The sequence below is a fragment of the Malaclemys terrapin genome, chromosome 23 (genome assembly GCF_027887155.1).
Source record: "Malaclemys terrapin pileata isolate rMalTer1 chromosome 23, rMalTer1.hap1, whole genome shotgun sequence".
In the NCBI taxonomy this organism is placed as follows: Eukaryota; Metazoa; Chordata; order Testudines; family Emydidae; genus Malaclemys; species Malaclemys terrapin.
Genome location: NC_071527.1, coordinates 13083406 through 13107040, shown reverse-complemented (window position 1 = coordinate 13107040; position 23635 = coordinate 13083406). Strand labels below are relative to the sequence as shown.

Genomic DNA, 23635 nt, shown 5'->3' with positions numbered 1-23635 from the left:
AGGGGAGGGGCTGTGGTGGGGTCAGGGTGGGGTGGGTATGGGGCTGGCAGCTCAGGCGGGGGCAGTGTGTAGGGTATGTGGGGGGAGGGGCTGTGGTGGGTCAGGGTGGGGTGGGTATGTGGCTGGCAGCGCAGGCGGGGGCAGTGCGTAGGGTGGGTGTGTGGGGGAGGGGCTGTGGTGGGGTCAGGGTGGGGTGGGTATGTGGCTGGCAGCATAGGCGGGGGCAGTGCGTAGGGTGGGTGTGGGGGAGGGGCTGTGGTGGGGTCAGGGTGGGGTGGGTATGGGGCTGGCAGCGCAGGCGGGGGCAGTGTGTAGGGTATGTGGGGAAGGGGCTGTGGTGGGGTCAGGGCGGGGTGGGTATGGGGCTGGCAGCGCAGGCGGGGGCAGTGTGTAGGATATGTGGGGGAGGGGCTGTGGTGGGGTCAGGGTGGGGTGGGTACGTGGCTGGCAGCGCAGGCGGGAGCAGTGCGTAGTGTGGGTGTGTGGGGGGAGGGGCTGTGGTGGGGTCAGGGTGGGTATGTGGCTGGCAGCGCAGGCGGGAGCAGTGCGTAGTGTGGGTGTGTGGGGGAGGGGCTGTGGTGGGGTCAGGGTGGGGTGGGTATGTGGCTGGCAGCATAGGCGGGAGCAGTGCGCAGTGTGGGTGTGTGGGGGAGGGGCTGTGGTGGGGTCAGGGTGGGGTGGGTATGTGGCTGGCAGCATAGGCGGGGGCAGTGCGTAGTGTGGGTGTGTGGGGGGAGGGGCTGTGGTGGTGTCAGGGTGGGGTGGGTACGTGGCTGGCAGCGCAGGCGGGGGCAGTGCGTAGTGTGGGTGTGTGGGGGGAGGGGCTGTGGTGGGGTCAGGGTGGGGTGGGTATGTGGCTGGCAGCATAGGCGGGGGCAGTGCGTAGTGTGGGTGTGTGGGGGGAGGGGCTGTGGTGGGGTCAGGGTGGGGTGGGTACGTGGCTGGCAGCGCAGGCGGGAGCAGTGCGTAGTGTGGGTGTGTGGGGGGAGGGGCTGTGGTGGGGTCAGGGTGGGGTGGGTACGTGGCTGGCAGCATAGGCGGGGGCAGTGCGTAGTGTGGGTGTGTGGGGGGAGGGGCTGTGGTGGGGTCAGGGTGGGGTGGGTATGGGGCTGGCAGCGCAGGCGGGAGCAGTGCGTAGTGTGGGTGTGTGGGGGGAGGGGCTGTGGGGTCAGGGTGGGGTGCGTACGTGGCTGGCAGCGCAGGTGGGGGCAGTGCGTAGTGTGGGTGTGTGGGAAGGGGCTGTGGTGGGGTCAGGGTGGGGTGGGTACGTGGCTGGCAGCGCAGGCGGGGGCAGTGTGTAGTGTGGGTGTGTGGGGGAGGGGCTGTGGTGGGGTCAGGGTGGGGTGGGTATGTGGCTGGCAGCGCAGGCGGGGGCAGTGCGTAGTGTGGGTGTGTGGGAAGGGGCTGTGGTGGGGTCAGGGTGGGGTGGGTACGTGGCTGGCAGCGCAGGCGGGGGCAGTGTGTAGTGTGGGTGTGTGGGGGGAGGGGCTGTGGTGGGGTCAGGGTGGGGTGGGTATGTGGCTGGCAGCATAGGCGGGAGCAGTGCGCAGTGTGGGTGTGTGGGGGAGGAGCTGTGGTGGGGTCAGGGTGGGGTGGGTACGTGGCTGGCAGCATAGGCGGGGGCAGTGCGTAGTGTGGGTGTGTGGGGGGAGGGGCTGTGGTGGTGTCAGGGTGGGGTGGGTACGTGGCTGGCAGCGCAGGCGGGGGCAGTGCGTAGTGTGGGTGTGTGGGGGGAGGGGCTGTGGTGGGGTCAGGGTGGGGTGGGTATGTGGCTGGCAGCGCAGGTGGGGGCAGTGCGTAGTGTGGGTGTGTGGGGGGAGGGGCTGTGGTGGGGTCAGGGTGGGGTGGGTACGTGGCTGGCAGCGCAGGCGGGGGCAGTGCGTAGTGTGGGTGTGTGGGGGGAGGGGCTGTGGTGGGGTCAGGGTGGGGTGGGTATGTGGCTGGCAGCATAGGCGGGGGCAGTGCGTAGTGTGGGTGTGTGGGGGGAGGGGCTGTGGTGGGGTCAGGGTGGGGTGGGTACGTGGCTGGCAGCGCAGGCGGGAGCAGTGCGTAGTGTGGGTGTGTGGGGAAGGGGCTGTGGTGGGGTCAGGGTGGGGTGGGTATGTGGCTGGCAGCGCAGGTGGGGGCAGTGCGTAGTGTGGGTGTGTGGGGGGAGGGGCTGTGGTGGGGTCAGGGTGGGGTGGGTACGTGGCTGGCAGCGCAGTGGGGGGCAGTGCGTAGTGTGGGTGTGTGGGGGGAGGGGCTGTGGTGGGGTCAGGGTGGGGTGGGTATGTGGCTGGCAGCGCAGGCGGGAGCAGTGCGTAGGGTGGGTGTGTGGGGGAGGGGCTGTGGTGGGGTCAGGGTGGGGGGGTATGTGGCTGGCAGCGCAGGGGGGAGCAGTGCGTAGTGTGGGTGTGTGGGGGGGGGGCTGTGGTGGGGTCAGGGTGGGGTGAGTATGTGGCTGGCAGCGCAGGCGGGAGCAGTGCGTAGTGTGGGTGTGTGGGGGGAGGGGCTGTGGTGGGGTCAGGGTGGGGTGGGTACGTGGCTGGCAGCATAGGCGGGGGCAGTGCGTAGTGTGGGTGTGTGGGGGAGGGGCTGTGGTGGGGTCAGGGCGGGGTGGGTATGTGGCTGGCAGCGCAGGTGGGGGCAGTGCGTCGTGTCGGTGTGTGGGGGAGGGGCTGTGGTGGGGTCAGGGTGGGGTGGGTATGTGGCTGGCAGCATAGGCGGGGGCAGTGCGTAGTGTGGGTGTGTGGGGGGAGGGGCTGCGGTGGGGTCAGGGTGGGGGGGTATGTGGCGGGCAGCGCAGGCGGGAGCAGTGTGTCGTGTGGGTGTGTGGGGGTGGGGCTGTGGTGGGGTCAGGGTGGGGTGGGTATGTGGCTGGCAGCGCAGGCGGGGGCAGTGCGTAGTGTGGGTGTGTGGGGGTGGGGCTGTGGTGGGGTCAGGGTGGGGTGGGTATGTGGCTGGCAGCGCAGGTGGGGGCAGTGCGTAGTGTGGGTGTGTGGGGGGAGGGGCTGTGGTGGGGTCAGGGTGGGGTGGGTACGTGGCTGGCAGCGCAGGTGGGGGCAGTGCGTAGTGTGGGTGTGTGGGGGGAGGGGCTGTGGTGGGGTCAGGGTGGGGTGGGTACGTGGCTGGCAGCGCAGTGGGGGGCAGTGCGTAGTGTGGGTGTGTGGGGGGAGGGGCTGTGGTGGGGTCAGGGTGGGGTGGGTATGTGGCTGGCAGCGCAGGCGGGAGCAGTGCGTAGTGTGGGTGTGTGGGGGGAGGGGCTGTGGTGGGGTCAGGGTGGGGTGGGTATGTGGCTGGCAGCATAGGCGGGGGCAGTGCGTAGTGTGGGTGTGTGGGAAGGGGCTGTGGTGGGGTCAGGGTGGGGTGGGTATGGGGCTGGCAGCGGAGGTGGGGGCAGTGCGTAGTGTGGGTGTGTGGGGGGAGGGGCTGTGGTGGGGTCAGGGCGGGGTGGGTATGTGGCTGGCAGCATAGGCGGGGGCAGTGCGTAGGGTGGGTGTGGGGGGAGGGGCTGTGGTGGGGTCAGGGTGGGGTGGGTATGTGGCTGGCAGCATAGGCGGGGGCAGTGCGTAGTGTGGGTGTGTGGGAGAGGGGCTGTGGTGGGGTCAGGGTGGGGTGGGTATGGGGCTGGCAGCGCAGGCGGGAGCAGTGCGTAGTGTCGGTGTGTGGGGGAGGGGCTGTGGTGGGGTCAGGGTGGGGTGGGTATGTGGCTGGCAGCATAGGCGGGGGCAGTGCGTAGTGTGGGTGTGTGGGGGAGGGGCTGTGGTGGGGTCAGGGTGGGGTGGGTATGTGGCTGGCAGCGCAGGTGGGGGCAGTGCGTCGTGTCGGTGTGTGGGGGAGGGGCTGTGGTGGGGTCAGGGTGGGGTGGGTACGTGGCTGGCAGCATAGGCGGGGGCAGTGCGTAGTGGGTGTTTGGGGAAGGGGCTGTGGTGCGATCAGGGTGGGGTGGGTATGTGGCTGGCAGCGCAGGCGGGGGCAGTGCGTAGGGTGGGTGTGTGGGAGAGGGGCTGTGGTGGGGTCAGGGTGGGGTGGGTATGGGGCTGGCAGCACAGGCGGGGGCAGTGCGTAGTGTGGGTGTGTGGGGGGAGGGGCTGTGGTGGTGTCAGGGTGGGGTGGGTACGTGGCTGGCAGCATAGGCGGGAGCAGTGCGTAGTGTGGGTGTGTGGGGGGAGGGGCTGTGGTGGGGTCAGGGTGGGGTGGGTATGTGGCTGGCAGCATAGGCGGGGGCAGTGCGTAGTGTATGGGGGGAGGGGCTGTGGTGGGGTCAGGGCGGGGTGGGTATGTGGCTGGCAGCGCAGGCGGGGGCAGTGCGTAGTGTGGGTGTGTGGGGGGAGGGGCTGTGGTGGGGTCAGGGTGGGGTGGGTATGTGGCTGGCAGCATAGGCGGGGGCAGTGCGTAGTGTGGGTGTGTGGGGGGAGGGGCTGTGGTGGGGTCAGGGCGGGGTGGGTATGTGGCTGGCAGCGCAGGTGGGGGCAGTGCGTCGTGTCGGTGTGTGGGGGAGGGGCTGTGGTGGGGTCAGGGTGGGGTGGGTATGTGGCTGGCAGCGCAGGCGGGAGCAGTGTGTAGTGTGGGTGTGTGGGGGAGGGGCTGTGGTGGGGTCAGGGTGGGGTGGGTACGTGGCTGGCAGCGCAGGCGGGGGCAGTGCGTAGTGTGGGTGTGTGGGGGGAGGGGCTGTGGTGGGGTCAGGGTGGGGTGGGTATGGGGCTGGCAGCGCAGGCGGGGGCAGTGCGTAGTGTGGGTGTGTGGGAAGGGGCTGTGGTGGGGTCAGGGTGGGGTGGGTATGTGGCTGGCAGCATAGGCGGGGGCAGTGCGTAGTGTGGGTGTGTGGGGGGAGGGGCTGTGGTGGGGTCAGGGTGGGTATGTGGCTGGCAGCGCAGGCGGGAGCAGTGCGTAGTGTGGGTGTGTGGGGGAGGGGCTGTGGTGGGGTGGGTATGTGGCTGGCAGCATAGGCGGGGGCAGTGCGTAGTGTGGGTGTGTGGGGGAGGGGCTGTGGTGGGGTCAGGGTGGGGTGGGTATGTGGCTGGCAGCATAGGCGGGGGCAGTGCGTAGTGTGGGTGTGTGGGGGGAGGGGCTGTGGTGGGGTCAGGGCGGGGTGCGTACGTGGCTGGCAGCGCAGGCGGGGGCAGTGCGTAGTGTGGGTGTGTGGGGGGGAGGGGTTGTGGTGGGGTCAGGGTGGGGTGGGTACGTGGCTGGCAGCGCAGGCGGGGGCAGTGCGTAGTGTGGGTGTGTGGGTGGAGGGGTTGTGGTGGGGTCAGGGTGGGGTGGGTATGTGGCTGGCAGCGCAGGCGGGAGCAGTGCGTAGTGTGGGTGTGTGGGAAGGGGCTGTGGTGGGGTCAGGGTGGGGTGGGTACGTGGCTGGCAGCATAGGCGGGGGCAGTGCGTAGTGTGGGTGTGTGGGGGGAGGGGCTGTGGTGGGGTCAGGGTGGGGGGGGTATGTGGCTGGCAGCGCAGGTGGGGGCAGTGCGTCGTGTCGGTGTGTGGGGGAGGGGCTGTGGTGGGGTCAGGGTGGGGGGGGTATGTGGCTGGCAGCGCAGGCGGGAGCAGTGTGTAGTGTGGGTGTGTGGGGGAGGGGCTGTGGTGGGGTCAGGGTGGGGTGGGTATGTGGCTGGCAGCGCAGGCGGGGGCAGTGCGTAGTGTGGGTGTGTGGGGGAGGGGCTGTGGTGGGGTCAGGGTGGGGTGGGTACGTGGCTGGCAGCATAGGCGGGAGCAGTGCGTACGGTGGGTGTGGGGGGGGGGGGCTGTGGTGGGGTCAGGGTGGGGTGGGTATGTGGCTGGCAGCATAGGCGGGAGCAGTGCGTAGTGTGGGTGTGTGGGGGGAGGGGCTGTGGTGGGGTCAGGGTGGGGTGGGTATGGGGCTGGCAGCGTAGGCGGGAGCAGTGCGTAGTGTGGGTGTGTGGGGGGAGGGGCTGTGGTGGGGTCAGGGCGGGGTGCGTACGTGGCTGGCAGCGCAGGCGGGGGCAGTGCGTAGTGTGGGTGTGTGGGGGGAAGGGGCTGTGGTGGGATCAGGGTGGGGTGGGTATGTGGCTGGCAGCGCAGGCGGGGGCAGTGCGTAGTGTGGGTGTGTGGGAAGGGGCTGTGGTGGGGTCAGGGTGGGGTGGGTACGTGGCTGGCAGCGCAGGCGGGGGCAGTGCGTAGTGTGGGTGTGTGGGGGGAGGGGCTGTGGTGGGGTCAGGGCGGGGTGCGTACGTGGCTGGCAGCGCAGGCGGGGGCAGTGCGTCGTGTCGGTGTGTGGGGGGAAGGGGCTGTGGTGGGGTCAGGGTGGGGTGGGTACGTGGCTGGCAGCATAGGCGGGGGCAGTGCGTAGGGTGGGTGTGTGGGGGAGGGGCTGTGGTGGGGTCAGGGTGGGGTGGGTATGTGGCTGGCAGCGCAGGCGGGGGCAGTGCGTAGTGTGGGTGTGTGGGGGGAGGGGCTGTGGTGGGGTCAGGGCGGGGTGCGTACGTGGCTGGCAGCGCAGGCGGGAGCAGTGCGTAGTGTGGGTGTGTGGGGGGAGGGGCTCTGGTGGGGTCAGGGTGGGGTGGGTATGTGGCTGGCAGCGCAGGCGGGGGCAGTGCGTAGGGTGGGTGTGTGGGAAGGGGCTGTGGTGGGGTCAGGGCGGGGTGGGAATGTGGCTGGCAGCGCAGGCGGGGGCAGTGTGTAGTGTGGGTGTGTGGGGGGAGGGGCTGTGGTGGGGTCAGGGTGAGGTGGGTACGGGGCTGGCAGCGCAGGCGGGAGCAGTGCGTAGTGTGGGTGTGTGGGAGAGGGGCTGTGGTGGGGTCAGGGTGGGGTGGGTATGTGGCTGGCAGCATAGGCGGGGGCAGTGCGTAGTGTGGGTGTGTGGGGGGAGGGGCTGTGGTGGGATCAGGGTGGGGGGGTATGTGGCTGGCAGCATAGGCGGGGGCAGTGCGTAGTGTGGGTGTGTGGGGGAGGGGCTGTGGTGGGGTCAGGGTGGGGTGGGTATGTGGCTGGCAGCATAGGCGGGGGCAGTGCGTAGTGTGGGTGTGTGGGGGGAGGGGCTGTGGTGGGGTCAGGGTGGGGTGGGTACGTGGCTGGCAGCGCAGGCGGGAGCAGTGCGTAGTGTGGGTGTGTGGGGGGAGGGGCTGTGGTGGGGTCAGGGTGGGGTGGGTATGGGGCTGGCAGCGCAGGCGGGGGCAGTGCGTAGTGTGGGTGTGGGGGGGGAGGGGCTGTGGTGGGGTCAGGGTGGGGTGGGTATGGGGCTGGCAGCGCAGGCGGGGGCAGTGCGTAGGGTGGGTGTGTGGGGGGAGGGGCTGTGGTGGGGTCAGGGTGGGGTGGGTATGGGGCTGGCAGCGTAGGCGGGGGCAGTGCGTAGTGTGGGTGTGTGGGAAGGGGCTGTGGTGGGGTCAGGGTGGGGTGGGTACGTGGCTGGCAGCGCAGGCGGGGGCAGTGCATAGTGTGGGTGTGTGGGGGGAGGGGCTGTGGTGGGGTCAGGGTGGGGTGGGTATGTGGCTGGCAGCATAGGCGGGAGCAGTGCGCGGTGTGGGTGTGTGGGGGGAGGGGCTGTGGTGGGGTCAGGGTGGGGTGGGTATGTGGCTGGCAGCGCAGGCGGGGGCAGTGCGTAGGGTGGGTGTGTGTGGGAAGGGGCTGTGGTGGGGTCAGGGTGGGGTGGGTATGTGGCTGGCAGCGCAGGCGGGGGCAGTGCGTAGTGTGGGTGTGTGGGGGAGGGGCTGTGGTGGGGTCAGGGTGGGGTGGGTATGTGGCTGGCAGCATAGGCGGGAGCAGTGCGCGGTGTGGGTGTGTGGGGGGAGGGGCTGTGGTGGGGTCAGGGTGGGGTGGGTATGTGGCTGGCAGCGCAGGCGGGGGCAGTGCGCGGTGTGGGTGTGTGGGGGGAGGGGCTGTGGTGGGGTCAGGGTGGGGTGGGTACGTGGCTGGCAGCGCAGGCGGGGGCAGTGCCTAGTGTGGGTGTGTGGGGGGAAGGGGCTGTGGTGGGTTCAGGGTGGGGTGGGTATGTGGCTGGCATCGCAGGCGGGGGCAGTGCGTTGTGTGGGGGAGGGGCTGTGGTGGGGTCAGGGTGGGGTGGGTATGTGGCTGGCAGCATAGGCGGGATCAGTGCGCAGTGTGGGTGTGTGGGGGAGGGGCTGTGGTGAGGTCAGGGTGGGGTGGGTATGTGGCTGGCAGCATAGGCGGGGGCAGTGCGTAGGGTGGGTGTGTGGGGGAGGGGCTGTGGTGGGGTCAGGGTGGGGTGGGTATGTGGCTGGCAGCGCAGGCGGGGGCAGTGCGTAGTGTGGGTGTGTGGGGGGAGGGGCTGTGGTGGGGTCAGGGCGGGGTGCGTACGTGGCTGGCAGCGCAGGCGGGAGCAGTGCGTAGTGTGGGTGTGTGGGGGGAGGGGCTCTGGTGGGGTCAGGGTGGGGTGGGTATGTGGCTGGCAGCGCAGGCGGGGGCAGTGCGTAGGGTGGGTGTGTGGGAAGGGGCTGTGGTGGGGTCAGGGCGGGGTGGGAATGTGGCTGGCAGCGCAGGCGGGGGCAGTGTGTAGTGTGGGGGAGGGGCTGTGGTGGGGTCAGGGTGGGGTGGGTACGTGGCTGGCAGCATAGGCGGGGGCAGTGCGTAGGGTGGGTGTGTGGGGGAGGGGCTGTGGTGGGTCAGGGTGGGGTGGGTATGTGGCTGGCAGCGCAGGCGGGAGCAGTGCGTAGTGTGGGTGTGTGGGGGAGGGGCTGTGGTGAGGTCAGGGCAGGGTGCGTACGTGGCTGGCAGCGCAGGCGGGGGCAGTGCGTAGTGTGGGTGTGTGGGGGGAGGGGCTGTGGTGGGGTCAGGGTGGGGTGGGTACGTGGCTGGCAGCGCAGGCGGGGGCAGTGCCTAGTGTGGGTGTGTGGGGGGAAGGGGCTGTGGTGGGTTCAGGGTGGGGTGGGTATGTGGCTGGCATCGCAGGCGGGGGCAGTGCGTTGTGTGGGGGAGGGGCTGTGGTGGGGTCAGGGTGGGGTGGGTATGTGGCTGGCAGCATAGGCGGGATCAGTGCGCAGTGTGGGTGTGTGGGGGAGGGGCTGTGGTGAGGTCAGGGTGGGGTGGGTATGTGGCTGGCAGCATAGGCGGGGGCAGTGCGTAGGGTGGGTGTGTGGGGGAGGGGCTGTGGTGGGGTCAGGGTGGGGTGGGTATGTGGCTGGCAGCGCAGGCGGGGGCAGTGCGTAGTGTGGGTGTGTGGGGGGAGGGGCTGTGGTGGGGTCAGGGCGGGGTGCGTACGTGGCTGGCAGCGCAGGCGGGAGCAGTGCGTAGTGTGGGTGTGTGGGGGGAGGGGCTCTGGTGGGGTCAGGGTGGGGTGGGTATGTGGCTGGCAGCGCAGGCGGGGGCAGTGCGTAGGGTGGGTGTGTGGGAAGGGGCTGTGGTGGGGTCAGGGCGGGGTGGGAATGTGGCTGGCAGCGCAGGCGGGGGCAGTGTGTAGTGTGGGGGAGGGGCTGTGGTGGGGTCAGGGTGGGGTGGGTACGTGGCTGGCAGCATAGGCGGGGGCAGTGCGTAGGGTGGGTGTGTGGGGGAGGGGCTGTGGTGGGTCAGGGTGGGGTGGGTATGTGGCTGGCAGCGCAGGCGGGAGCAGTGCGTAGTGTGGGTGTGTGGGGGAGGGGCTGTGGTGAGGTCAGGGCAGGGTGCGTACGTGGCTGGCAGCGCAGGCGGGGGCAGTGCGTAGTGTGGGTGTGTGGGGGGAGGGGCTGTGGTGGGGTCAGGGCGGGGTGCGTACGTGGCTGGCAGCGCAGGCGGGGGCAGTGCGTAGTGTGGGTGTGTGGGGGGAAGGGGCTGTGGTGGGATCAGGGTGGGGTGCGTATGTGGCTGGCAGCGCAGGCGGGGGCAGTGCGTAGTGTGGGTGTGTGGGGGGAGGGGCTGTGGTGGGGTCAGGGTGGGGTGGTATGTGGCTGGCAGCATAGGCGGGGACAGTGCGTAGTGTGGGTGAGTGGGGGGAGGGGCTGTGGTGGAGTCAGGGTGGGGGGGTATGTGGCTGGCAGCGCAGGCGGGGGCAGTGCGTAGGGTGGGTGTGTGGGGGAGGGGCTGTGGTGGGGTCAGGGTGGGGTGGGTACGTGGCTGGCAGCGCAGGCGGGAGCAGTGCGTAGGGTGGGTGTGTGGGGGAGGGGCTGTGGTGGGGTCAGGGTGGGGTGGGTATGTGGCTGGCAGCATAGGCGGGAGCAGTGCGCAGTGTGGGTGTGTGGGGGGAGGGGCTGTGGTGGGGTCAGGGTGGGGTGAGTATGTGGCTGGCAGCATAGGCGGGAGCAGTGCGCAGTGTGGGTGTGTGGGGGGAGGGGCTGTGGTGGGGTCAGGGTGGGGTGGGTATGTGGCTGGCAGCATAGGCGGGAGCAGTGCGTAGTGCGGGTGTGTGGGGGAGGGGCTGTGGTGGGGTCAGGGTGGGGTGGGTATGTGGCTGGCAGCATAGGCGGGGGCAGTGCGTAGTGGGTGTGTGGGAAGGGGCTGTGGTGGGGTCAGGGTGGGGTGGGTACGTGGCTGGCCGCATAGGCGGGGGCAGTGCGTAGGGTGGGTGTGTGGGGGAGGGGCTGTGGTGGGGTCAGGGTGGGGTGGGTACGTGGCTGGCAGGGCAGGCGGGAGCAGTGCGTAGTGTGGGTGTGTGGGGGAGGGGCTGTGGTGGGGTCAGGGTGGGGTGGGTACGTGGCTGGCAGCATAGGCGGGGGCAGTGCGTAGTGTGGGTGTGTGGGGGGAGGGGCTGTGGTGGGGTCAGGGTGGGGTGGGTACGTGGCTGGCAGCATAGGCGGGGGCAGTGCGTAGTGTGGGTGTGTGGGGGGAGGGGCTGTGGTGGGGTCAGGGTGGGGTGGGTACGTGGCTGGCAGCATAGGCGGGAGCAGTGCGCAGTGTGGGTGTGTGGGGGGAGGGGCTGTGGTGGGGTCAGGGTGGGGTGAGTATGTGGCTGGCAGCATAGGCGGGGGCAGTGCGTAGTGCGGGTGTGTGGGGGAGGGGCTGTGGTGGGGTCAGGGTGGGGTGGGTATGTGGCTGGCAGCATAGGCGGGGGCAGTGCGTAGTGTGGGTGTGTGGGGGAGGGGCTGTGGTGGGGTCAGGGTGGGGTGGGTACGTGGCTGGCAGCATAGGCGGGGGCAGTGTGTAGTGTGGGTGTGTGGGGGAGGGGCTGTGGTGGGGTCAGGGTGGGGTGGGTATGTGGCTGGCAGCGCAGGCGGGGGCAGTGCGTAGTGTGGGTGTGTGGGGGAGGGGCTGTGGTGGGGTCAGGGCGGGGTGGGAATGTGGCTGGCAGCGCAGGGGGGGCAGTGCGTAGTGTGGGTGTTTGGGGAAGGGGCTGTGGTGGGGTCAGGGTGGGGTGGGTATGTGGCTGGCAGCGTAGGCGGGGGCAGTGCGTAGTGTGGGTGTGGGGAAGGGGCTGTGGTGTGGTCAGGGTGGGGTGGGTACGTGGCTGGCAGCGCAGGGGGGAGCAGTGCATAGTGTGGGTGTGTGGGGGGAAGGGCTGTGGTGGGGTCAGGGTGGGGTGGGTACGTGGCTGGCAGCGCAGGCGGGAGCAGTGCGTAGTGTGGGTGTGTGGGGGGAGGGGCTGTGGTGGGGTGTGGTGAGTATGTGGCTGTCAGCGCAGGCGGGAGCAGTGCGTAGTGTGGGTGTGTGGGGATGGGGCTGTGGTAGGGTCAGGGTGGGGTGGGTACGTGGCTGGCAGCATAGGCGGGGGCAGTGCGTAGTGTGGGTGTGTGGGGGAGGGGCTGTGGTGGGGTCAGGGTGGGGTGGGTATGTGGCTGGCAGCATAGGCGGGGGCAGTGCGTAGTGTATGGGGGGAGGGGCTGTGGTGGGGTCAGGGTGGGGTGGGTACGTGGCTGGCAGCATAGGCGGGGGCAGTGCGTAGGGTGGGTGTGTGGGGGAGGGGCTGTGGTGGGGTCAGGGTGGGGTGGGTATGGGGCTGGCAGCACAGGCGGGGGCAGTGCATAGTGTGGGTGTGTGGGGGGAGGGGCTGTGGTGGGGTCAGGGTGGGGTGGGTATGTGTCTGACAGCACAGGTGGAGGCAGTGCGTAGGGTGTGTGTGTGGGGGTGAGGGGAAAATGGCCTGTGGTGGGGTGGGTATGTGGCTGGCAGTGCAGGCGGGGGCAGTGCATAGGGTGAGTGTCTGGGCATGGGGGAAAGGGCAGTTCATGGGATGTGGTGCTAGGTATCTGGGTGGAGGGATTGTGTGAGAGAGTATGTTGTTGCCTAGGGATGTTGTGTTAGATGGTGGTGGGTTGGTTGGGGTAGGTGTGTGGGAAGGATGTAGTACTGGTTAGCAGTAATGGTGAGAGGCAATGCATGACTGGCAGGGTGTGCGGGTACCTAGTTTGTTGGGGGCCAGTGGGTGAGTGTTAATACCTGACTGGCTAGCAGTGTGTCTGGTTGGAGGGCTCATTGTGCTGAGTAGTGTGTGCGCATGTTTTGTCTGGGTCCATAGGGCTGGGTCACTGGCTCTGGGTGGGAGGCCAGGGTGCCTGCTTGTGCAATGAGGCAGTGGCCACAGAGATTGGTCTGTGTTCCTGATGGCACTGGCTGGTTTGGGCACAATGAGGCTGGGTGACTGGTGGTGGGCCCATTGGTGGGGTTGGTTGGCAGCTAGTGTTTGTTGGGGCAGTGGCCTGGGCCATGGCAGTGCTGGCTGGGGGCAGGCAGTAGTGAGGAATAGTTTTGTTGGGGCAGTGCTAGGGGGCGGCCAGGAGGGGATCGGTCACCAATTGGTGCTGCGTAGCTGCTGAGGCTACTTACAGGGGGTGGTGGGCTCTGCTTGGTTCTGGGGGAGCCAGTGCTAGGTGCTTCAGAGAGGCGCTTGGGGGAGCGGGTGGCATTGGACAGGTTGGAGAGGTACTGGGTGGGGCAGCCCAGGAGTTGGGCTGCGGTGGGACTTTGGTCGGCTGGCTAGCAGGTGCGGCTGGCGCGCACCTGCCTGTCACTGGTGCAGCAGCAGGAGTCCAGGGGTCACTGGCACTCCCAGATGGCATTAGCTCAGCACATAGCATGTATGGAGCATGCACTGCCATGCAGGACGGACCCATCTCTCTCTCCCCCCCCCCCCATCTTCCCTGGGCTGCTGCTCTTATTAGCCCTGTAGCAGAACACCCTCCGAGCCCCGCCTTGGGGCCTGCGGGCCCAGCTCAGTGTGACTGTCGAACAGTTCCAGGGCACTGATAAATCCCCCTCTGCAAGGATTCTTGCCTAGGCTCCGTGACCCATTCCTAAGGGCGGAGCAGCTCATCATCTGCCTCCTGTTGGGTTCTGGCAGTAGGACAAGGCCCCTGCCAAGCTGGGCACAGGCCAGAGGGTTGATTGCCGGGGTGGGCACTTCTGTTCCCTCATCCTTGCACCAGTGCTCACTGTCACAGGGCAGCGTGATTGACAGCTCCTCTCATCCCAGGAGGCATAGGCGCCAACTTTTTCCCGGCGCCGGTGGGTGCTCAACCCCACCCCATCCCCTGCCCCGCCCCTATTCCAACCCCTTCCCCAAAGTCCCCACCCCAACTCCGCCCCCTCCCTGCCCCTATTGGACCCCTTCCCCAAATCCCCGTCCCAGCCCCACCTCTTCCCCAAGCGTGCCGCATTTCCCCTCCTCCCCCCTCCCTCCCAGCGCTTGCTGTTTCGCAGTAGGAAGTGCTGGGAGCTAGGGGGAGAAGCGGGGACACGGTGTGCTCGGGGAAAGAGGCGGAGCGGAGGCGAGTTGGGGCGGAGAGCTGCTCACCCACCAATTTTTCCACCTATGCCAGGAGGAGCCAGCTGGTACGTGTGGGGGGTGAGGGGATCCATCCTAGAGTGGACATGTGGGTGACTCATCATCAGCCCCACCGTGCCTGGGAGGGATGAGTTGTGTTGATGCGTGAGACCGTTACTCTCCGAAGAGCCCCCTGGGCCTGCAGATGGACACTGGCTCTGTGAGCTTGCAGGCAGCTGACATTGGTGCTCTCCTCCTAGCCCTTAGTGACACAGTGGGCCTGGCTAGTGGCTCTGAGCGTGAAGGAGTGGCCTGGCCAGTTGAAAACTGGTCCATGAGATCTCTGTACTTCTCTGAGTTATGTGGCTCCTGATCGTCGTCAGCTCTCAAACACGCCAGCATGACCCCCGTTCTGAGTCCTGCAGGCCTAGGAGAGCGCCAAGCCCCCGCTGTGCCCAGTGATTCTGCTACAGAGAACTACAACCCCTGGCTCTCTCAATGCGGCTCTCCCCTCTCCTGCCTGGGAGCTGACCTTTTAAGCACACTTCCCTGGATTTGTATTAGGTGTGTTTTGTAGATTGTGAAGCTGAGGCACAGAGAAGCCAAATGACTCTCCCAGAATTGGGAGTTGGTGGCAGAGCTGGGCATGGAAACCTGGAGTCTTGGCCCCCTGCCCACCAGGAGATCATGCTCCGCAACCCCCGGTGTATTATCTGGTTTGACCTACATGGTTCCAGTGAAGGCTTGGCTGTTCACCTGCCTTTGTAGGGGCAGTGTGCATGAAAGGCCAGGATTCCCAGAGCCTCGGAGGTGCAGTTGTTACCCTGAGTAATGGTGGGGTGGAAGGGGATTGAAGGCCACAGCCTGAGAGGTAAGGGTTGAGGGGCTGCTCACCTGTGCCCACTGCTAACTCTCCACCTTGAGTGTGTTGCTTTGGGCCTGGTCTGGCAGAGCTGCACCCAGTTCTGCACTCTGCAAGGGCTGGGCTAGCGATGGGGGTGTGATGCGATGAAAACCCTAATCTAATCTGACAGTGCCCAGGAGACCGGCTCTGCAGCACCAGCACTCCTGGGTGACCTCAGCTGAATTGCTCCCCTCTTCACATGAGGCCAGTCATCCCCCCGGTAGGGGCACTGGGGTTCAGTAACTGGTTTGTGGTGGATTTGGTGTCTCTGATGAAAGGCGAAGTATTAATAATAGATGCCCACCATATTGGCAAGCTGCCTGAGTGCCAGTGTCACAACAGTGTTGCTGCCTAGCTCTGCTGTGGGTCAAGGGCCAGGAAACTTGCTAGGGAATGGGCACTTGTGCAACCCATGTAGCTAGCCTGTGTGTCAGGAGCCCAGCTTGACACTGCCAGGCACCCTGTGTCTTAGTGCATGTGCAGCAATGCGCTGACAGCCAGGCGAGAGCATAGCCTGGGTATTAGGGCTGCTGCTCACAGCTGGTGTGGGCATGCTGCCTCCTTTGCTACGCGAGAGCCATGCCTGGCACTTCCCATGCCTGGCACCCTGTGGCATCTCTCAGCAGGAGCCCTGCCTTTAGACAGCGCTGCAGCTGCATTTGCTGCTCCTGCTGCTACTGTAAGGTCAGATGCTGGTTCCTAATGGGGAGCATCTGGCAGTGCCTGTTCTGCTGGTGCCAGTCACCAGGGCAAAGTATACTTGGCAAAGAATTGAAGAGAGAAAATGGCAGAACGAATGCCAAGCTGGATACCAGTGCTTCTGGGAATGTCAGCCTGGGCCCCCAACTACAGCTAAGGAGGGTGGCAGATCTCATGCCTTCAGAAGCTGTCTGTGGCCAACTCCCCCTTCTGTCTGAACAGTGGCATGCCATGCTGTCAGCCCCTCTGGGGGTGCAGTCAGCATCCGTCTCACAGTTGTCTTGTGGCTGATCTGCCCAGCGTGGGGGCTGCTTCACTGGGGTGTTGAGTTCCCTCCTTTGCCCGGCACCAGCTCTCACTAAGGCTGTTGGCCCTCTGGCGCATCCTCCTTTGCATCTAGCTTGCAGCCGAAGGCACAAACCTTGTGTACAGGAGCAAGTTAACACCTCGCTGCCTCCCACCAGCATCACCATCCTGTGCAGGGGCGAGGTCACTCCCTGAGCAGTTCTCCTCACAAGTAGCTGCTCCCCACGTGGAGTCTCTTTTTAACATTGCCCTTCTCAGCTAGTGTGTTGTGTGCGGACACAGCCCTTAATCTGAGCAAAGACCTGGACCATGCAGCTCCAAGCCAGGCCGTGATCGAAGGGATGCCATCACTGCTTTTGATACGGTCTCCCACAATATTCTTGCCAGCAAGTTAAAGAAGTATGGATTGGCTGAATGGACTATAAGGTGGATAGAAAGCTGGCTAGATTGTCGGGCTCAACGGGTAGTGATCAACGGCTCAATGTCTAGTTGGCAGCCAGTATCAAGTGGAGTTCCCCAGGGGCTGGTCCTGGGGCTGGTTTTGTTCAACATCTTTATTAATGATCTGGATGATGGGATGAATTGCACTCTCAGAAAGTTCGCAGCTACCACTAAGCTGGGGCAGAGGTAGATAATGCTGGAGGGTAGGGATAGGGCCCAGAGTGACCGAGACAAATTGGAGGATTTGGCCAAAAGAAATCTGAGGAGGTTCAACAAGTCCTGCACTTAGGAAGGAAGAATCCCATGCACTGCTACAGGCTGGGGACCGACTGGCTAAGCGGCAGTTCTGCAGAAAAGGACCTGGGGATTACAGTGAACGAGAAGCTGGATATGAGTCAGCAGTGTGCCCTTGTTGCCAAGAAGACCAACGGCATATTGGACTGTATTAGTAGGAGCATTGCCAGCAGATCGGGGGAAGTGATTATTTCCCCTGTCTTCGGCACTGGTGAGGCCACACCTGGAGTATTGCATCCAGTTTTGGGCCCCCCACTACAGAAGGGATGTGGACAAATTGGAGAGAGCCCAGCGGAGGGCAACAAAAATGATTACGGGGCTGGGGCACATGATTTATGAGGACAGGCTGAGGGAACTGGGTTATTTAGTCTGCAGAAGAGAAGAGTGAGGGGGGATTTGATAGCAGCCTTCAACTTCCTGAAGGGGGGTTCCAAAGAGGATGGAGCTAGGCTGTTCTCAGTGCTGGCAGATGACAGCAAGAAGCAATGGTCTCAAGTTGCAGTGGGAGAGGCCTAGGTTGGCTATTAGGAAACACTATTTCACTAGGAGGGTAATGAAGCACTGGAATGGGTTACCTAGGGAGGTGGTGGAATCTCCATTCTTAGAGGTTTCTAAGGTCAGGCTTGACAAAGCCCTGGCTGGCATGATTTCGTTGGTGTTGGTCTTGCTTTGAGCAGGGGATTGGAGTAGATGACCTCCTGAGATCTCTTCCAACCCTAATATTCTATGACTGTGGGGCTCGTACCAGCTGCTGGGCAAGAGGGACCCTGGTTTTGATCCCATCTGACAGTTCCTGTGGTCCTAGACAGCAGCAGAGGCACGTTCAGGAGGCTGGATGTTCTGCACTTGTCAGATTCTGCACTGAGCTCTGAGAGCAGGCAGTGAGAGTGGGTGGGTCGGTGTGCATGTGGGGTATGTCTACACTGCAGTGAAACCCATGGCTGGCCTGGGTCAGTGGACTTGGGCTGAGGGGCTATAAAACTGCTAGCTGGGGGACCTGTGCTCTGCTTCCCTGCAGAGAGGTGGGGGAAATCTCCTTGGTTGATAGGTGTGACTGTCCTGGCGTTTGGGGCTCCCCTTGTCTTTTCAGATCCTCCACGGACATGGGTCAGTTTCAGCCAGTCCTTAATGACCCATTCGTTCCACTGCAGACAGCGTGACCCAACATCTCTTAAGAACAGCCCTATAGGGTCAGACCAAAGGTCCATCCAGCCCATATCCTGTCTTCCAGCAGTGCAGAGGTGCTGGAACTATGGGTGCTGGGGTGGGGGGTGGCAGAACCCTTTTGCTTGGAGTGGTTTCCATCATATACTGCATTTAGTTTTGTTCAGTGGCTTTCAGCACCTCCACTATAAAACTTGTGCCAATGCCACTACAACAGTGGCCGGTGCCAGATGCTTCAGAGAGAATGAACAGAACAAGGCAATTTCGAGTGATCTATCCCCATCATCCAGTCCCAGGTTCTGGCATTCAGTGGTTTAGGGACACCCAGAGCATGCGGTTGCATCCCTGACCATCTTGGCTAATAGTCATTGATGGACCTGTCCTCCATGAACTTATCTAATTCTTTTTGAACCCATTCTATTTTTGGCCTTCACAACATCCCTTGCCAACGAGTTCAACAGGTTGTCTGCGCATTGTGTGAAGAAGTACTTCCTTGTGTTAGGTTTAATCTGCTGCCTATTAATTTCATTGGGTGACTCCTGGTGGTTCTGTTATGTGAAGAGAGAAATAACATTTCCTTATTCATTCTTTTCATACCATTCATGATTTTACAGACCTCCCTTAGTTGTCTATTTTTCCAAGCTGAGAAGTCCCAGTCTTTTAAATCTCCCCTCATACGGAAGCTGTTCTATACCCATAATCATTTTTGTTGCCCTTCTCTGTACCCTTTCCAGTTCTAATATATCTTTTTTGACATGGGTCAATCATCTGCACACAGTATACAACATGTGGGCGTACCATGGATTTATATAGAGACATTATGATATCTTCTGTCTCATTATCTATCCCTTTCCTAATGGTTGCTAACATTCTGCTAGCTCAGGGGTAGGCAACCTATGGCACGCGTGCCAAAGGTGGCACGCGAGCTGATTTTCGGTGGCACTCACACTGCCTGGGTTCTGGCCACCGGTCCGGAGGGCTCTGCATTTTAATTTAATTTTAAATGAAGCTTCTTAAACATTTTAAAAACCTTATTTACTTGACATACAACAATAGTTTAGGAGTACTTGTGGCACCTTAGAGACTAACGAATGTGTTAGCCTCTAAGGTGCCACAAGTACTCCTGTTCTTTTTGCGGATACAGAGTAACACGGCTGCTACTCTGAACAATAGTTTAGTTCCATATTATAGACTTATAGAAAGACCCCTTCTAAAAACGTTAAAATGTATGACTGGCACGCGGAACCTTAAATGAGAGTGAATAAATGAAGACTCGGCACACCCCTTCTGAAAGGTTGCCGACCCCTGGACTAGCTTTTTTAACTGCTGATGCACATTGAGCAGATGCTTTCAGAGAACTCTCCATAGTGACCCCAGGATCTCTTTCTTGAGTGGTAACAGCTAATTTAAACCCCGTTGTTTTATATGTATAGTTGGGATTATGTTTTCCAATGTGCATTACTTTGCACTTATCAACATTGAATTTCATCTGCCACTTTGTTGCCCAATCTCCCAGTTTTGTGAGATCCGTTTGTAATTCTTCACGGTCTGCTTTGGATTTAACTGTCTTGATTAAGTTTATATCATTTTCTCATTTTGCCACATCACCGTTTACCCCCTTTTCCAGATCATTTATGAATATGTTGAACATCACTAATCCCAGTACAGATCCCTGGGGGACGCCACTGTTTACCTCTCCTCAATCTGAATATTGACCATTTATTCCTATCCTTTGTTTCCTGTCTTTTAAGTTACTGATCCATGAGAGGACCTTCCCTCTTATCCCATGACTGCTTACTTGGCTTAGGACCCTCACCAAAGGCTGTTTGTCAAGGCTTTCTGAAAGTCCAAGAACCTCATGTCTCCTGCTTTGCCCTAAGATCATTTTAACCCTTCTGGACCCATGAGGTAACAGTGCGAAGTACAGAGGGAAACTGAGGCATGCATAGGCTTAATTAAAAATATTACAGAAAATTCCCACTTTATTACGCTCTGGTTGGTTTTAAACATGATGCTGCATGTGGAAATGTGTCCAACTGTCTCTCAGGCATGGGCCATGCCCCTTGTGTGCTCCTTGGGCGACGGGCACTTTGCTTGGCCTTTACACACAGCATCTGTCTGTCCAGCCCTGTTATCAGGACATGGCCTCGCTTGCTCATCAGTCTTCAGAGGCTGTTTCTGCAGTGCAAAGGCAATCAACAGCTGGATTAACCCGACTTCTTCTGCCCCATGCCTCAGTGGGCACCCTGAATGAGAGCCGGAGGAGGGACCCTTGCGTCCTGAGCAAAGCTCCCTGCCAAGGGGTCCTCCCAGACAGCCTTTCCTTCTGCGCCAGAGCTTTGAAGTGAGAGGAGATGGCTGCTCTGGCAGGAATCTGGGTCCCATTGATCCAACACCCTTTGTCCCTTGGGTGGCTAGTAACAGCATCATGGGCTAGTCTGTGTGCCTGTGTGGGATAGAGGGCGGCTGCTGTTCATTGATCCCTCACCCTAGTGATCTGTAGCCTCTTCCTGGCCGATAAGGGGGCTACAGTGTGAGGGCACCGCTGGGCCTGGAGCCTGAGCTGTGGTGACCTGCCATCGACTGCCATGCCGGCGTTACTGTAACTCTGATTTGAACCCTGCTTCACGCTGTCACCTTGGGACGGGAGCTTTGCCACCTGGCGTTCGCCTGAGGGTGGTGAGTGGTTTTATTTCAATGTTTGAGCAAAATCGGTGCAGCTGTTTGAGTCCCACAAGGTGGGTCCCTATGCTGTGATGTGGAGAATAAACTCTGGGGGTGGGGCAAGGGCTCTGCCACTGGGGCCTGCTCTCCAGGCCAGTTCTCTAAAGTCAGTCTTTGTATCTTAAGAACATAAGAATGGCCACGCTGGGTCAGCACAATGGTCCCTCCTGCCTTCTGACAGTGGCCGGTGCCAGGTGCTTCAGAGGGAATGAACAGAACAGGTCAATTACTGACTGATCCACCCCGTGGTCTAGTCCCAGCTTCTGGCAGTGAGAGGCTTAGGACACCTGGGGTTGCCTCCCTGACCATCTTGGCTAATAGCCATGGGTGAGCCTATTCTCCATGAACCCGTGGTGCTGCCTGTGCTCAGCAAGGCTTTGATTCTGCCTCCCTGAGCTCAGGGGGAGTTGTGTGACTGATTCAAAGGGCACAGGGATCTGCCCTAGGTCCCCTTCTCCTGCTCGCTGTGCTGCTCCTACCTGCATGAGGCATGTGGCTAATTGGAAAAAGCCAGCTAGAAACCTTGCTGATTGTAGCACAGCAACTGCTGCAGCCTCCGGGGCTTGGCAAGTCCAACGCCTCCACCGAGATTTCCCTGTGATGAACTGCAGGCAGCAGATTCTGTGTGCGGTGGGAAGGGCTTGCTCTGTCGCTGGCTGGGGTGGAGTTGGATGGTGGGGGGCCTTGACAGATGGAGCTGGCGATGTGCTGGCTGCGAGCACTCCTCCTAAACCAAGTCCAGGCAGATCTAAATGAATGTAGCACTTGGGTTGCCGTATCTGTGCTCTGGAGATATTCCCATTACCAAGCACTCCGTAGGATCTGACATGGTGACATTCACTGATGAGAGTCCAAGCGAACCTGTAACCTTGGTGGCGAAGATTGGGGGGGCTTGCCCACAGGTCTCACAGGAGTGGGGCAGGGTATTGACCAGTCTCTGTGGTTGGTACCATGCACCACCTCCCTGTGATGGCCCCGCATTAGCCCTGCTCATGTGCTGCACAGAAAGGGGGATGGGTTGATGGAACACTCAGAGCTCACCGCATGTCCATCGTTGAGGCATTTCCTGGGCCGCGGTTAGGACCAAACCACAAACGAGGGTGGGGGTGAACCAGACAGTGAGTTGCCAGTAGGGGAGAGGCCGGAGGGAGAAATGGGGCCAGGACGGTAGTGGAAGCAAAGGTGCAGGGTCCAGGAGCTGCCAGAGATGGCAGGCTGAGATGGGACCCCCAGAGCAGAGCCCGCAGCACAGGGGCATTGCCCAACTGGAGCAGGGGATGAGGAGCCCTGATCTGGCAAGAGGGATGCAGAGATGCTGGCATGGCTGCAGCTCTGGAAGTGTGCGGCTCTCTGCCTTGCCCACAGCTGACCCTGCCCAAGGAGCAAAACTCCTGGGTGAGACCCTGGGGGTGAAGGGTATGCCTGCAACAGGAGCTACCAGCTCATGACTGGTAAGGGTGGGCTGGCCACGGGCAGTGCCTTGTGGGGTGAGGGGGTGGAAAGCTGGAGGAAACCCAGAGGCAAAGGGGTAACTGAGTGCAGTCCCTGGAGAAATGCTCCCCAATGCTGGGAGCCCAGACCCGGGGAGGGTATGTGGTGGAGGAGGAGAGGATAGAACTTGCTGAGACCTGGGACTGCTGGGTTGAGCAAAGGAAGCGACTCTTTGGGTGGAATGGGATGGTTTGACGGCAAGGGAGGTGCATGGGCTGTAACCTCTCTGGACAGGGCGTGGGGGGGGGGGGGTTGGGTCTCTGCAGGCACCCACTGTTCTGTCCTGTCTCTGCAGTCTCGGTATAACCTGGGGGCTGCTGTTATCGGGGTCCTGCTGACCGCCTGACCCTTCCCCCCGCCCCATGCAGCTGCTGTGCTCTGCGGGTCCACTAGTGCTGGAGGCCAGGGCAGGGAGGAGGTCAGCTGGTAGCTAACCGTATGGGGCCTCCTTCCTGCAGCTCTGTGCTAAATGCTGTGGCTGGCAGGAACTTTCCAGGAAACAGCAGAGAGAGGAGCAGGGGGCGGGGATTACACGGCAGTGACGTCACCGCCGCTCTGCTGCACGGGGTGGGCGCACAGGGGAAGCATCCCATCACCGAGCCTGGGTATTGTCCCCATGGCTGAGGGGTCTGCACTCTGCACAGTGCCCCTGCAGTGCAGCCCAGAGCCTTGAGGAAGTGCCTTGGGGTGAACTTTCTTGCACAATCTCCTGCGAGTGGAAGGAGGTGAGGGGTTCACACAGCTTTAGTTACCCAGGTTCAAAACATGACATACGCCTGGGCTCCTTCTCCCAAAGCTTGCACACCAACCAGCCCCTGCACCTCAGCACTGGCTGCCAGACACATTGCTGGGCACTATCCTGAAATGCTGTCTTGTGTCTGCTGTGTCAGTCCCTGGGACGGAGGAGGGGCTACATTGGATTTCCCCAGTGGGCCCAGAGTTCAAGCTCCTTTCTCACCCTGAACAGTAGCTGGCCTGAGCACACGTGTCCAGCGTTAGAGCCAGGTTAATCCTGGGTGAATGGCCCTCATTAGGGGCAGGGCCGATGCAAGGCGAAACGTCCACCTTGTGCCCCCGCCAGCCCTGCGGCAGTTCCCCGCCTCCGCCCTCAGGTGCCCCCCTGTGGCAGCTTCCCCTCCCGGGGGAGCCGTGCAGCAGCTCCCCACCCCAGCTCACCTCTGCTCTGCCTCCTCCCCGAGCACGCCGCCCCCGCTCTAACTCTCCTCCCCTCCCAGGCTTGCGGCCCCAAACAGCTGATTGGTGCCGCAAGCCTGGGAGGCGGGAGAAGTGGAGCGGCCGCTGTGCTGGGAGAGGGAGTCTGAGCCGCACATGTCAGTGCGCCGCCGGCAGCCCAGCCCAGGAATGCTGTAAAAAAAAAAAAAAAATTGGGGGCACCGCTTTTTGGTGCCCCCAAATCTTGGCGCCTTAGGCAACCGCCTAATTTGCCTTAATGGTAGCACCGGCCCTGACTAGGGGCCTGGTGCGGGCCCTGGCCCTCCAACAGCCTCTCCCATGTGCTCCCTGTCCAGCCAGGGCTCTATTAGCATCCCCTTCCCCTGAGACTACAGAACTCTGCCTTGGCTGGCTAAGGTTAAGCTGTCCCTGTGTATTGCTGCTTTGCCTGGCCTGCCCGTGTGTCGAAGCTGCAGCAAGCATGTTCCCGGTGAGGTCCTGGTGTGCAGTGAGAACGTCCTGCTGGAGCCATTTCAGCCCAGGATCTGCGCCCGCACGGGGTGCTGGGGCAGGACAGCATTGGCAGGAGAGGTTGCAGGGGCATCACTGGCTATTGCTGGTCTGATGGAAGCCAACACAGCATGGGGAGAATGTTACTAACAAGGGTGGGGAAGGGGGTTGTCCCTGCTGGAGGGAATGAGTGAGTCTCTCTTATCACCCCATCCTCTGTAGGGGCTGGCGCCCCTCTTGGACATCCTTCCTCATCTGCCCCAGGCAACGCACTGCCTCGGTGGCCTTAACTGGCCTCTCCCTTCCTACATCTATCTACACAACAGCTAGGAGGTTGCTCCCTAGGCAGGTAGACAGAGGCACAGTTCTACTCA

At 62.8% G+C, this 23635-nt stretch overlaps 1 protein-coding gene across 9 annotated transcripts in view; it reads left to right on the top strand.

Moving 5' to 3' along the window:
* The window catches only part of LOC128828066 (patatin-like phospholipase domain-containing protein 6), a 90154-nt gene that overhangs the window by 3194 nt on the left and 63325 nt on the right, over positions 1-23635 (top strand). The window lies entirely within an intron of this gene.